General features: G+C 31.9%; 1 long non-coding RNA gene across 2 annotated transcripts; it reads left to right on the forward strand.

Moving 5' to 3' along the window:
• The first annotated feature begins 11072 nt into the window (after window positions 1–11072).
• Window positions 11073–13890, forward strand: LOC126890570 (uncharacterized). Of its 2 annotated transcripts, XR_007700372.1 has the most exons (3): window positions 11073–11600; window positions 12326–12483; window positions 13706–13890. It is a non-coding gene; the product is annotated as an uncharacterized LOC126890570 (long non-coding RNA). The 2 variants fall into 2 exon arrangements; XR_007700371.1 differs by lacking the exon at window positions 11073–11600 and having other exon boundaries at window positions 11830–12483.
• Window positions 13891–14822: the final 932 nt, after the last annotated feature.

Below are 14822 nucleotides of genomic sequence, written 5' to 3' on the forward strand. Positions count from 1 at the left end.
TTGGAAAGGTAATTTTGCATTTTTTCAAAATATGTTAAAATATATAGGGCGTATCTAAAAAAATTAAGATTTTTTATTCATTTCCGGTTCAACCGGAAGCCATATTTTTGGTAAAATTTATTGTGATAATATATAATAAAGTACCATATATGTCTGCAAAATTTCAAATTTTAGTTTCTATTAAGAAGGAAGTTACGGGTAGGTACTCGAATATTTTTTTATAAAAAATTCATAACTCCAATCCTATGGGAAGTTAGATATATGACTAATGTCATTCAATTTACTGATAAGATATCAAAAATATATCAAAAAATAAAAAATTCCTTGGAGCCATTTTTGAGAAAATCTAGTTCAAATTTATGTCAAAATTTGACCCCTTAAATATAGGCAACCCGTAACTTTTTCTGAAAAACGATAACATCCTTCTTATAGCCCCATCTTTAGGCTATATAACGACTTTTTCAAATTAAACTTATCTTAAACAAGTTTTTAGATAGATAGGGAAATGTGTCGGGTGGGCGGTCGGCCATGTTGGCCGCCATTTTGAATTTGGAAATGTCAAATTCCGAATTTTTATTTACCTATCGATGAGCCTACTTTGAGTTAAATTTCATTCATTTCGGTCAAAATTTGCAAAAATGGGCCCTAAATAACACCCCTATTTCGGCCCCCCTTTGAGAGGTGTTTTTTAAAAGCTTAGTTTCTCGACAAAATTCTCTTAAACTTACTCATACCGAATTTTATCAAAATCGGTCCAGTAGTTTTTGCTGGGCGGTGGCGACATACGTACGTACATACGTACGTACACGTACGTACATACTTCCGACATGTTTTTTTTATTTGCTTTTTAGACTCAGGGGGACTCAAAACGTCGAAAAAAAGTGAAATCTGAAAATTTTTTTTTGCACGATCCTATACTACGTATATAGTACGATAAAGTAAATAGGGACACAAATAGCAGCAGGATTTATAACATCAAAGAGATTGAAGTAAGGGTATTGCCTGTCTCCATATTAGTTAAAATATACCTCGAAAGTTATTTAAAAAGATGGAAACAAAAATGAAGAACATTGCGGATTTCACTTACCAAAATATGCTCAACTTTACAGATTATCAAGTAATAGTGACTCAAGATTATGACGATTTAAACTATATGGCCCGAAAATTAATTGAAGATATGGGGTCCAGAGGTTAATAAAACGAAAACCGAATACTCGTGCATTGGAGGACAACAAAAATATCTCATATTAGACGATATATAACCACGATTAAGCACTGTAACGACTACAAATATCAATATTTTGCACGATGGAACATTAGACAACGTCATAACAGAAAGAAATAAGGAAAGTAGAAAAGCCATCACAATGGGACCAATCCATGAGCAACGAAAATAAAAAGAGGATATGAGATTATAGTAAAAATTATCACTGTATAGGGGAGAGTCGGCTAATGGTGGTAATTGTGCGCATTAATGTTTCTAATCTCCTATTTAATAAAATTACAAAAACTATATTGTCGGGCCATCTAGTAGCAACTGCCATATCTATCTGACACAAACGAACGTCGGGAGATACTTTACCGGTTGGCAGTTATCGTTTACATGTTTTCGCATGTTTGATATTGTTTGTGTATCTGAGAAAATAAGCGATAACTTTCTTTCTTGACAGAAATATAGTTTAAATAGTACTTATATCCTTTATTTATTTATGTAAAGACTGAAATAGTTTTGTATACACTTATGAATACAGGTAAATAGGGAGAACTGTACTTTTGAAGTGTGTAAATTAAATACTTCCTAGCTGAGCGCTTTCGGCTTATAAAGCCATCTTCAGAGCTATGGTCAAAAGGTTCAAAATACCACTATGAAGAGAGATGGATCCCATGTATGATATAAAAATACTTCTATTTTTTTATGCAGTTTTTTAATTGATGGAAAAAATTGGAAAAAAAACCTTATCTGATTGTTGAAAATGCTCAACCTAGCTATTGTTTAAAGGTCGGAAAAGTTAAAAACATCATTACAAGCACAAGGGACTTTCACACGAAAAATTACATTACATAAAACGAATATTTGATCCTGGTAAGGTTTCTTGACCTTACCATGATCAATTATTCGTTTTATGTAATGTAATTTTTCGTGTGAAAGTCCTTTGTGCTTGTAATAAATATTTTTAACTTTTCCGACCTTTAAACAATAGCTCAGTTGAGCATTTTTCAACAATCAGACAAGGTTTTTTCCAATTTTTTCCATCAATTAAAAAAACTGCTTAAAAAATAGAAGTATGGACATATATGGGACCCATCTCTCTTCATAGTGGTATTTTGAACCTTTTGATCATAGCTCTGAAGATGGCTTTATAAGCCGAAAGCGCTCAGCTAGGAAGTATTTAATTTACACACTTCAAAAGTACACTTCTCCCTATTTACCTGCTTTATTTATTTATCATTTTAAACACTGATATAGTTAGTTTTGCTCGATTATTTTTTGTTTTTATCAAATTTTGTGTTATGTGGTGAAGTGTAACGTCGTTTAATATTGCGCATTGCGCACCATTAGCCGGCAAGGTATATAAAGGCATTTTTTACGTTTCGTGACTGCGTCATAGAACGTAAACAAGCGTTAAACAATCGTCACAGTAGAGAAAGGGGCAAAAGAGAAAACCACGAAATTGAAAAAAGGTACAAAAAGGAAAATTTTCAAACACAACAGCTCCAAAGTTATTTTAGAAAGTGAACTGTGCCATGATGATGAGTTACACGATCTAGTGTCAAATCAAAATGACTTCTGTGTATTGTGGTGATGGTAGAACAAGAGACGAGGTATGGTGCAAGTGTTCCATATATTGTCAATGGTCTCATGCCATGTGTATACGACAGGATAGTCCAGAAGGATATATTTGGGACTTCTGCAATACTTAGATTTTTTTTAATATTTGTAAGTTGGTTTCTTATCTTTTTCCGTATATTTGTTTGTTCCTTTAATATTTATGTTCAATAATTTACATTTTCGAAGGTAATTTTTTAAATTCTATTATTGCGCACAGTTATCAGACATATGCGCACCATTAGCCGAATTTATTATTTATTAAGCTCAACAGGCCTTGAAGACCTAGGGCTGAAAGATTTAATTTTTTTTTCTTACAATTACCCATTAGCCGAATAGGTCGGCCAATTGTGCGCATTACACTAATTGGAAATTTCGCCTCTAACGTTCAACCATTCATTAAATGCGGTCCCTACCAATATAGCCTTTGAAGTATATCTTCAAAAAATTTGGAAACTGAAATATTTCAAGTTTGTGTAATATCCTGAATTTGCCTTAGGTGCGCATCAATAGCCGACTCTCCCCTACAGCTGTTAGGTGTGGCCACTGAAAGAAATAACACTGGCAACGCTGGGAGCAACACAAATGGATTTTTGGAGAAGAGCAGCAGAAAGATCTAGAAGAGAAAGGATTAAATGGATGAACAAAGAATATCAAAGGAAATACTAAAATGGCAACCAGAAGCAAAGAGAAAACGAAGTAGACCGAGAACAAGTTGGAGCGAAGGAAGAAGGAATCAACAAAGATATGAGAGAAAGAGACATAGAAGAGGATCTATGAACAACCGAAAGTCAGTCATTCAGTTACAGTTGTTATTCAAATTTTATTTTATTGTTTGTCTTCAATAAAAGTAGTTATACAGAAGAATATCGATATATGCCCAAATGGCCACTAAATAGGGAACTTGCATAAATTTTTAAATATTAAAATGATATTAAAGAACATAAGGTAACATGATCTTAAAACGCTTGCATGCGAAAAAAACAAATATTTTTAACCCGTACGCTAATTACGACGCTTTGAAAATGCTATAAAATTCAAATATCTTAGAGGCTCTTGAACGTCCTTCTATTGGTCCGACGTCACGGGTCACGGTCAACCGGGCTTAGCAGTCGGAAACAACGCGATTAGGGTAGGTATCACAGGTATATTACATTTTAATCGTCTTTAATGGAAAATTCCTAGGTAATATTTATGTTCATCTTATATATTAAAATAAGTAGTTCCTCAATCAGCTTAGTTTTAAACTGAAATTGATAAAGTTGAGTGCTACTTTGTAAAGAGTTTAAAACGCATAATATGACGGACGAGGGTAAGTCTGACAACTTACCTACCGTTGATGTCTTCATGGTGGCAACTTTTATAAAAAGTAGTGAAAGCTATTCTATTGGAGAAATGCGAGGTGTCAAGGCAAATAAGTAAGAGTTTTTAATAAGCATGTTTAAACCGTTTATAACAATAGTTTGGTACCATTATATTATAGTATACGGTTTACCCCGTGGGTTTGATCTACATACCTCTAATCGAAGGATTTCGTATATCCTGGAAAAGATTACGGTGTAATTTGCATTATAATAAAGATTATATTTTATTGTAATGTTTATTAGTACCTACTGGAGCCTTTCATTATTGTGTTCAAAGCCTTCTGACAAAAGATTATGGTGATTAGCAGACGTACCGATAGAACGTGTACATAGCCAACAAAATCCTTCTTTACAAAGTTAATAATACGCATAAATAAGAAGAATCATTATTGTAATTTTACAAGTTAATATTTTTATCATCTCAGCTTATACTTACACCGCATCCCTCGGTAGACCGCAAGCTATAGTAGAAACCCGACTGTAGACCGCATACTATAGTAGCACCAATACTTTTTAGTTACTCTTACTTTTATTACTAAAAGTTTTGCTTATTTTTAAGTTACTTGTTTCTTCTTTGTTCTTCAACACAAGAAACGACAAAAGTAATTTCATAAAAAATAACTTTTTGATACATGTCAACAGAGATAAAATGTTAATATTTTGCCTGTCACAGAAAAAATCATTTTTGCCACAGAGTAAAACAAGATATTTCAACTATATTATTTATCTATGGGCAAACTGCATTAAATGCAATAGCCCACCGAACGGGCAAACGATACGAGTGGCCTATGACGTCAGAGCCCAGCTCTCGCTTTTGAAGTTGTTTGAAACGGAAATTTTAGGCGCGGAACTTTGATCAGATGTTGTACGTACACTATTCATTGTTAAGACGTAATATTTTGAATATAACATTTTAAAACATAAATTAACAATTTTATGCAAAAAAAATTTTTAGTGCAAGTTCCCTAATTTGATTTAAATCACTATAATATTGAATAAGATCGATTCATGTAACTTAACCACATAATAGTAGGGGAGCAAAGTATGCTAAATGTGCAGTCACTCGAGCGCTTTGGGGACCTATTTAGTTGCGAAGAGTAGGTCCTAAAACCAAAAAAAGTTAAGTAAAGTTTTCAATTTTAGTGGGGACTTTCCATTTTTAATTTAATTTTCCATTTCCAACAATCGTTTTTTAGATTATAGCGCCATCTATCCATAATTCGAAAAAATGTTTCGAATAAAAGTTACTTATTTTTACGTAAGGAATCCAAATCGGCAATAAAAAATGAATTTTTCCCTCCTATTTAGGATTTTAAAGTAAACCCCCACCCCACCTCCGTGGGGGTCGTGTTTGGTGCCATTCAATAGATTTTTAAAAAATATTGAGCACGTATTTTTTAGTTTTTCGATCTGTCCTTCATTTCGCGAAATATTCGCTTTTTTCTTGTGAAACTTTGGGACTCACTCATTTCCTTACGCCCGGCTCAAATCGACAGATTTTTGAAATATACACTCTTTTGCATGTATGTACCTACTTTAATAGATTTTTTTCGGGCCCCCCTTAACGAACTCCCCTGTGTTAAGAGCCAATATATGGTAGAGGTACATCTGCAGGGTACCAGGTTTCTCCCCATATGCTAATCTGACGCGCTCGAGTAACTGCAAAAATCCCCGCTTGGGCTCCCCTACCATAAGATCATTTGTCTATTTTGGTATAGCCAACCTAACAACAAAAGATAACATGGCACAGCACATTAAACAAGATTAGGAAACCCACTGACGAAACTACAAATTAATATTATAATCATCTCCTGTTTGTTCTAGCTTAAACTGGCTGTCTCTGTACTCTTCATCGTTGTTTTAAGTTTTGTAAAGAACAAAAACTTATCTTTCGTGGATAAACAAATACATTAATTAACTTATTTCAAATTATTTTATAGAATATTATCTAGCACGTGTATGTTAATATATATGGTTTAATGCCTGTATTTATTTAATACTGACAGGACAGTACTTAACGTCAGCTCTATCAAGAAAAGTAGGTCTTTGCTTGATGAAATGTCGAAAAAAATTATGATACATGAGAAATTTTGTTTTTGTTATACGATATTATAGGAATGAGGATATTATTCATTTGATCTTGAGTTTTTATTTTTTGTACAAATTGTATCAAAATATTTACATGTGGTAGGTATGTATTATCGGTATATTGTGTTTAATTGCAATTATTGAAATTAGTCGATTTTCCTAAATGATTTTCAATCTTTCCATGAATCTTCTTCAAGTGCCATCTTCGCAACGGAGGCCGGCAATAATCATAGCTATTCGGATTTTAAAGACGACTGCTCTAAAAAGTTCATTTGATGTACATTCGTACCATTCTCTCAGGTTGCGCAACCATGACGTTCTACGTCTCCCTAGAGTTCTTTTCCCTTGGATATTTCCCTGCATAATCAGTTGGCACAAGCTGTATCTCTCTCCACATGTAATATGTCTGAGATAGGGGAGAGTTGGACAAAGCCGGGTAGGTTGATAAAACCGGGTACCCCTTAATTCTTCTAACTGTCTGCTGCTATCTATTAGACAATGTTAAAATTAGTGTCCAGCAGTCGTTTGTATTAATTTCTACCTCATTTGAGTAATCTGTGTGGGAGCAGTAAGACCCAGTCCCGGATTAAGAATCTTGGGGCCCCTATAGGCAACCCAAGCTAGGAGGCCCCTTTAAGAAACTTTTTTGTCTTTTCCCTCCAAAGCCTCCGATAACCCCTCTAACTCCGAGCGGCATTCCTTTGATATATTAGTGGAAATTTTGTAGACTTGTAGGGGAGACCGGGGTTGGTTGTTACAGATTTGGCTAAAAGAATAATATAAAAAAACTATTTTTAAATGTATTTTAAATAAACCAAACAAAAGTTTAACACTTCTTTTACTTATTAAAGAACTGAAATAAAACTTAAACACTATTGAGTTAGACAAAAAGTGTAAAATATATGCTGACAACAAACGTAACAACCAACCCCGTTATGGGGCTGGTTGTTACAACCAATACTAGATCATTTGGGAGAGAATACGACAATGGCGACCATTTATAACGTTTGTAGAAGGACTCTAGACGAACCTGATGGTGTATACCTCATATCCGGGGAAATTCTAATTTTTAAGTTATAGGCTTCATAAGTATGATCAAATATATTTCCTATGGGAAAAACGGCTTTTCAAGCTCAATAATTCCTGTAATAACTTCAGTTATCATACTTGGCCTTAGATGCATCAGATACTACTTGTCAATACGTTTTAAACTCATGTTTAATAATCAAAATCGGTTAAGCCGTTTAGAATTTATTAAGCTACAAAAGTATAATAAAATTAATGATTATTCCCGAAATGGTTTATGTAGTTGTAGTGGTTACGACGCTAAATTTGATCTGGCAACGGGCAATCCGAGTTCATTAATCGGCCATCCCAATAATTTTTTTCAATCTATTTCGAATAGAAAAAATATAGTGTACATTCGATGGACACTAGATCATTTGGGAGATAATGCGACAAAGGCGACCATTTATAAAGCTTAACGTGTAATCCAGAAACATTACATTCAACTTCATAAATTTAATTTATAAAAAACTTCTCCTGATACAAGAATAAAAAACCGGTAAACGCCGTAAAAATGAGTGGCGCATACAATATTCCAGCTACAAAAGAGCTGATATGAGTATTACGTGGCGCGAAAATGTATTTTCATTTTGATGGAAAATAAAATTCTATTTTTTTTTTGAAATATTTTTTCCATAATATTTGCTAAATTTGAAGTAAAACGCTCCACAAAAGAGCCTCAAAATGCAAACTGTACCAAAGTTACTATTTTGTGGCGAGTTTTACTTCTTTAGCAAATATTATGGAAAAATCTTTCAAAATAAAACTAGAATTTTATTTTCCATCAAAATGAAAATACATTTTCGAGTCACGTAATAGTCATATCAGCTCTTTTGTAGCTGGAATATTGTATGCGCCACTCATATTTTTACGGCGGTTTTTTATTCTTGTAATTCCATAAACAAGGGATCTACCTGTTTTATGAAATGATTCCTTGTTTATATAATTTACAACTCGGACAACCCACATAACAATGATGTTCGTATCATGTTCTAAGCATATACTACCAACATTCGTCGGAGTATATTCTGTTTAGTATATGCGTAGTACAAGCATAGCATGTACCTTAAAAAACATTCTAAATTTCATGTTCTTTGCATATACTTTAAAGTATATTCTCGTACCGAATATACTGAGTACATTCGTGTACGTAGTAACTCAGAATATTCGTAAAAGTTTATTCTTAGAATATACCTTTATCGAATATTCTTAGCACATACTTATAAGTACATTCTTAACACATCCTTATAAGTAGATACTATTCTTAGAATATACCTTTATCGAATATTCTTAGCACATACTTATAAGTACATTCTTAACACATACTTATAAGTAGATACTTTTAAAATATCTTAAAAATAATATGTATGTATAGTATAGGAAGTATGAATAATATTAGCCTTATAGATTATCAACTTCGTTATATTTTAGAATAATTAATAAAATTTATGTATGTAAGTAGTATTGGACGAATTTCATTTCAAAATTGTTGTATGGTAAAAAAGTTTAAAGATTAATTGTATTAACGTTTACATAGATACTATTAAAAATTCGTTTTCATAATTGAAATGACTTTACCATTTCGAGTTTATCATGAATCATTGAGTATTTTTATATCCTTGGAATTTGAATTTAGGTACATTCAATTCAATATGGGCCATTTCGCAGAACCAAAACATGCCAAACTGCACAACCAAAGGCTTTGGCGTTGCCAACCGTCGAGTAAGCTTTTTCCGTCAACTTACCTTAAAAATTCCCACTTTTATAAAAAAAACTTCCCTCCTGTTTACAAAATCTGAGAAGATATGTTTAATTATTTTCAAATATTTTGATTTTTTCTTAATATTTTACAATTTGGAATGGATAAGTTACCTTTTGAGTTAACTTTTTCCCTTTATCACCTTTTATGTTGAAAATTCCTGCAAAAAGGGAAATTTCTCTCCGTTTGGCAACACTGACCACCGATGTTATTCCACAATACATTCCCCCATCTGACCATTTCTACCTGAGTGGATCAGGGATAGGAAAAAACCGTAAAATATGAAAAAGAAAACAGGCATTATTTCATTATTTCTATCATCTATGGATCTATGCAGTGTTGAGGATGAAGACGAATGATATAGTACTAGGACTAAAGAACATACATACAATATCTTTATTGTAATATCTTTATTTTGTTTGCGGTGCTTCAAAATACATAAAATATAATCTATTTTGGTAACTCATTAAATAGGTAAGTACATATAAGTATTATATAAATTTTAGTTACTTATGCATAGTTTAGTTTAGCTAAATATATAATGATTTATACATATAAATAACTAAAATTTATAAATATGTACTTACTTTTTAAGTAATATTGTAGAATGTAGGTACTATAACTACATTCTCATTTGCAATTAAAATATGTAAATATAATAAGTATTTGGTAGAACCAGTAGAACCTAAGATGAGATTAGGTGATGCTGAAAGCATACTTCTAAGCAATATAGCACTTGATAGCACTTTCTTAGAATATTCTTAAAAATATATATTCTTCCCATACAAATATGCGCGGTAGTAGGTACGTTCTAAGTATATAAATAGAAGGTTTATAGCACTTCCTTGGAATATTCTAAAAAGTACCTTCTTGGTATAAACTAAAAAGATGTGCGGTAGTATGTTCTTAGTATACACATAGAAGGTTTATAGCACGTCCTTGGAATGTTCTAAAAAGAACATTCTTGGTATATACTGAAAAGAAGTGCGGTAGTACATTCTAAGTATATACATAGAACGTTTAAGTACTGTAATGTAGTATATACTCAGTATGTGCTCTGCACATTCGCAATGGTAATTATGCATATTCTCAGTATATACTTTTTCTGAAAAGTATGTTCTATGAATCTACTAAGAACATGAAATTGTTATGTGGGAATAGCATCTTCCTCAGCTGAATATTAGTGACTTCCTTATATAGCTTGTTAAACTCTACAGTTCTTGTTAGAGCATTCTTTTATTTTGGATTGTTTAAGCGTACTTGTGTCTATTGTCAATTTTTTTTTGTCTTTTGTTTATGTTATTTATTTTGTGTATTATTTTGTCTTTTAATGTTTTACAGGTATGGACATGTGAGAAGAACAGATCGTACAAGATGGATATCCAAGATTTCGGATTGGAGCCCAATAGGAAAGAGAAGAAGAGGTAGACTCCGAAGATCATAGGCGTAACCAGGATAATCCTAAGGAGGGTTACAAGTACTGGAAAGGGGGGTTACAACTACTGGAAGGTCTCCGAGGGGTATGATGTTAAGCGTATAGAGCTCAAAGTACATCCCAATGGGGGGGTTATAACCCCCAAAACCCCCCTGGTTACGCCTATGCCGAAGATCATGGAGGGATGCAGTTGACGAAGCCATGGAAAGACGAGACCTTAGAGACGGAGAATGGCAGAACAGAAACGACTGGAGACGTTGGTTGAAAGAACCCTAACAACACACAACATTCCAGGAATGTACTACCAAAGTTCTATCAATATTTGAATGTCCTGGACATTTAGGGAACATTCGGTGAACATCTGTTTAAATTATTCCTGGAATGTTACCATAAGACATTCTGTGAACATACTACCAATGTTCCTATATTTTAAGTTGCGAAATAATACATACGTGTAACAGATACAACATTACTTATAACATACCAGACAAACTAAGTGACACTTTAGGCCTACAGTGCAATAATATGTCAAATTTAAAGAGTTTCCCAAGTTCAATTAATACAATATTATAAACATACAAATGTAATAAAAATTATTGTTCGCGAATATTCAATTTGGAATGCGATTTTGTTAATAAAAAAAATACTTATAACTTATGCAAAACCCAAGAGAGGCATTTATATTTATTTCTTTTGCGTTCATTTTCAAATTCGCCGTGCATATATTTTTGTGCATGGCGCTTGAGAGGGCATCACGTGACTAAAAACGACCAACCAACGACCTCGCTTCGGCCATCTTGGCATCTTCATCTTGGCCACCTTGCTTTGCCGTGGGTGGATCGTTGTTTGTATTATTTGTGCTTTTTAAGAATATTTTTTTAATTCGGATACTTTTATAATAGCTTTAATAGTATTATTAACATAGTGAATAAAATGGTGTCCTGTTTTTAACGCAGTTGGAGTAGCAGAAACAAATGTAGATAAAAAAATCTGCATGAATAACGTTTCAATTATGACAGAAGCTCCAAACAAATGACTGTGAATGAAAAGCTCTATTAAAAGGTTAGTATGCAAATATGTAAACGAAGGCATGCCCTGTATTTCAGAAAATAAATTAATACTATTAATACCCTAATAATACTATTCATAAAAAATCTTTTAAGTAACCTAGATATAACAAAGTGAATAAAAGGCATAAATCAGAAGAATTATTATTTTATTTTATAGGTTAATAATTGGTCATATCCATTTATTATTTTAATAATAATTGTGAATAAGCCACAAACTTCGCTTATTCCTAACTAAAATAGTAAATAGAGATAATAACAATAGGATTTGTAAAACTAAAGTAATTCTTTTTGCGTTTTTGCTAATGTATGCCTTTATAAATAGGATGGTAGACCACACACTATAATATGCAGTACCAACTAATGAATACACAGAATATTATAGTCGATTTGCTAAACTCAGTCTCAGTACTACTGAGTCTCAGACACAACTGGCTAGTGATTTTAGTAAATAATTTTGCCAATTTGGTAAAATTGGCAAAAAAAAAATAATAACTAAATAGTTAATAATTACTGTAATTTTGGCAAAATTGGCCAAAAACAAAAAAAATTACCTACTAAAATCACTAGCCAGTTGTGTCAGAGTTTGGGGAACCGACTATACTAATAAACAATTTCTAAGCTGTTTTATAATATTTTGTGAGTCCATTAATCATATTTTTTATTTAAAACTAAAATTTGTTAATAATGCTTAGTAATGCATATATTTTGTATTTTTAGCTTTCCAGAAGATCCTGCGAAGAAGACATGAAGTATAGATCAGATTTGTTAATAGAGGAGTATGTTCAAAACACTTTTTAGAAAAAGATATTGACAGAACTTCACTTTCATCTGTTCATTTAAGAGACTGTGCTGTTCCAATAGCTTATGTCACACAGGTATATGCATTTTTTTTCTTGGTTTTAACATCTTTAAACGCGAAATACGCAATAGCTTATCGAATTGATGCCATGTTATTTTTCTTTATTAAGGTCTTTGTTTATTATTGTGTATGTGTATTAACAACAGAAACATTTTTGGTTATTCTTTATTTTATTTTATATTTTGTCATCAAGTGTTCAGTCAATGTATGTAGTTTTCTTATGTACACCTTTATGGGTTTATACCTGGTGGATGTATATTTCAATAAATAAATAAATAAATAACCTAATTAATAATACAGTCTGTACAATATAGATACTGTTGTAATTCATTATCTACATCGGAGATCTAAGTTGACATTGTTGCCCAACTGCAAAAAATTTTTGAATTCATTTTAAGTCAAATATATCACATAATTATTGCGAAGTAGATTATACAACAAAACAGATTAATATTCAATGTAAATAAATAAAAACATCAGAAATAGAAAACAAGAATTAAGGTATAATCTTATGTTACAGTTATTAAGGTACCAAGGGTATTATAAGGATAATAACGCTTGAGGTCAATGGTGTTTTTAACAAGGGCCTGAGGGATATACGTTGACCGAAAGTGTTATTATTATAATACCTGTGGTGCCTTCAACGTTTAATGTCTGACTAAATTATTCTTTATATGCGAAAAATTTGAATGAATTTTGAATTGATTAGTTTTTAAATAAGTACATTTACCAGTAACAGTAGTAACATAATTGTGGTAACCATAGTTTTACTTAGGTTGATATTTGTCAACTTGACAGTATCTAAGTCGTTATTTAAATTTAATGCCCAAGGGCGTGATATCATACTTAACAGACTTCGAAATGTCATTATTTGTCAAATAATGTACCAGTAGGACATTAAAGTAAATAATAAAAAACAATAAATATAATGAATACTAAATACTTGTTTGTTTGTGAAAAATCTATTTCTTTGTGGCTTTTTTGTAATTAACTATTCTAATGAGGAAATAAGCCACAATTTACTTGAAAAAATAATTTTATTAAGGTTTCTACTTCCACGTCGGATGTCGTTGTCAAAATACAAAATGTTCATTATTATTATTTTATTTATTAAATATTATTTAATATTTATTTTTTTATTATTATTATTTATGCGTATTATTACCTGTAAATAATATTTCTTCTGATTGTTAATCGTAAAGGATAGAAAAATTACCTTTTATTTTATTTTCTTTTAGAATCAGCTGAGAGAAGTGGTCTACAAAAAAACAGACAGGAAACGGAATATGTGGCTACGAAAAGCAAAAGAAAGGTTTACAAAGCAAATGTGACACATTTTTTTATAATATTTAGGAATGTCAGTAAATTACATTAAAAAATGTATGTAAAGATTTTTTGCAATAAAAATGTTTATATTTATCAAGGATGTATTATTTGGTATGGCCACATATCGTCAGTGATGTGACAATACCTCCTATCTGTTTTTTTCAAGAGATTTGTAAGATAGACTAAAAACTTGTTTCGGCCACCTCCTGTTTTCATATATCTTTTGACTTGTTTTGCAGTAAATTCAACTATCTATTTACTACAAAAAAGTCAGAATACGTACGAAAACAGAAAGTGACCTTAAAAAATGTTTTTCGTCTCCTGCAAACCTCATGAAAAAACATATAGGAGGTATTGTCACATTACTGACGATATATTTCAGTGAATGTCTAAAAAATATTCTGTGAATGTTCAAAGAACGTTCGTAGACAATTCATGGAATGTTCTAACAAGACATTCAGTCTAAAAATATACTGTGAATGTCCAAAGAACATTCATGGAATGTTCCAACAAGACATTCAGTCTAAAAAATAGACTGTGAATGTCCCAAAGAACATTCGTAGACATTCATGGAATGTTCCAACAGAACATTCTAAGAATATTTAAAATGCTGACACAGCACTTTCCTGGGACTTTCCAGGGACATTCGTGTGCATTTGGGGACATTCCAGGAATGTTTTCAATGTCCTGTGTGTACATTCTAGGAACATTCATGGAATGTTTTGTGTTATTAGGGAAGGAAGGCAGCGAGAGCTGCAAAAGTCCTTACATAGTGTTGGATATTGTAAATATAGTTTTAGTAGACCACTCTGTAAAACCTAACAACTGTTATCAGAGTAACACATTTCTTATTATTGTAAAAAGTACATTCGCCAAATGAGTATTAAATGAGCCTTCTTTGTAGAAAGATGTGTTTTATTTTAGTAATTTATAGTCTGTAATATTCACCCTCAAATTAGGGCTAAAATATATTACAAAGTGGCTACGAGTTTTATGGACATTTGTTCTAGTATTACGAACGAGACTAGT

The sequence above is a fragment of the Diabrotica virgifera genome, chromosome 8 (assembly GCF_917563875.1).
Source record: "Diabrotica virgifera virgifera chromosome 8, PGI_DIABVI_V3a".
Taxonomy (NCBI): Eukaryota; Metazoa; Arthropoda; class Insecta; order Coleoptera; family Chrysomelidae; genus Diabrotica; species Diabrotica virgifera.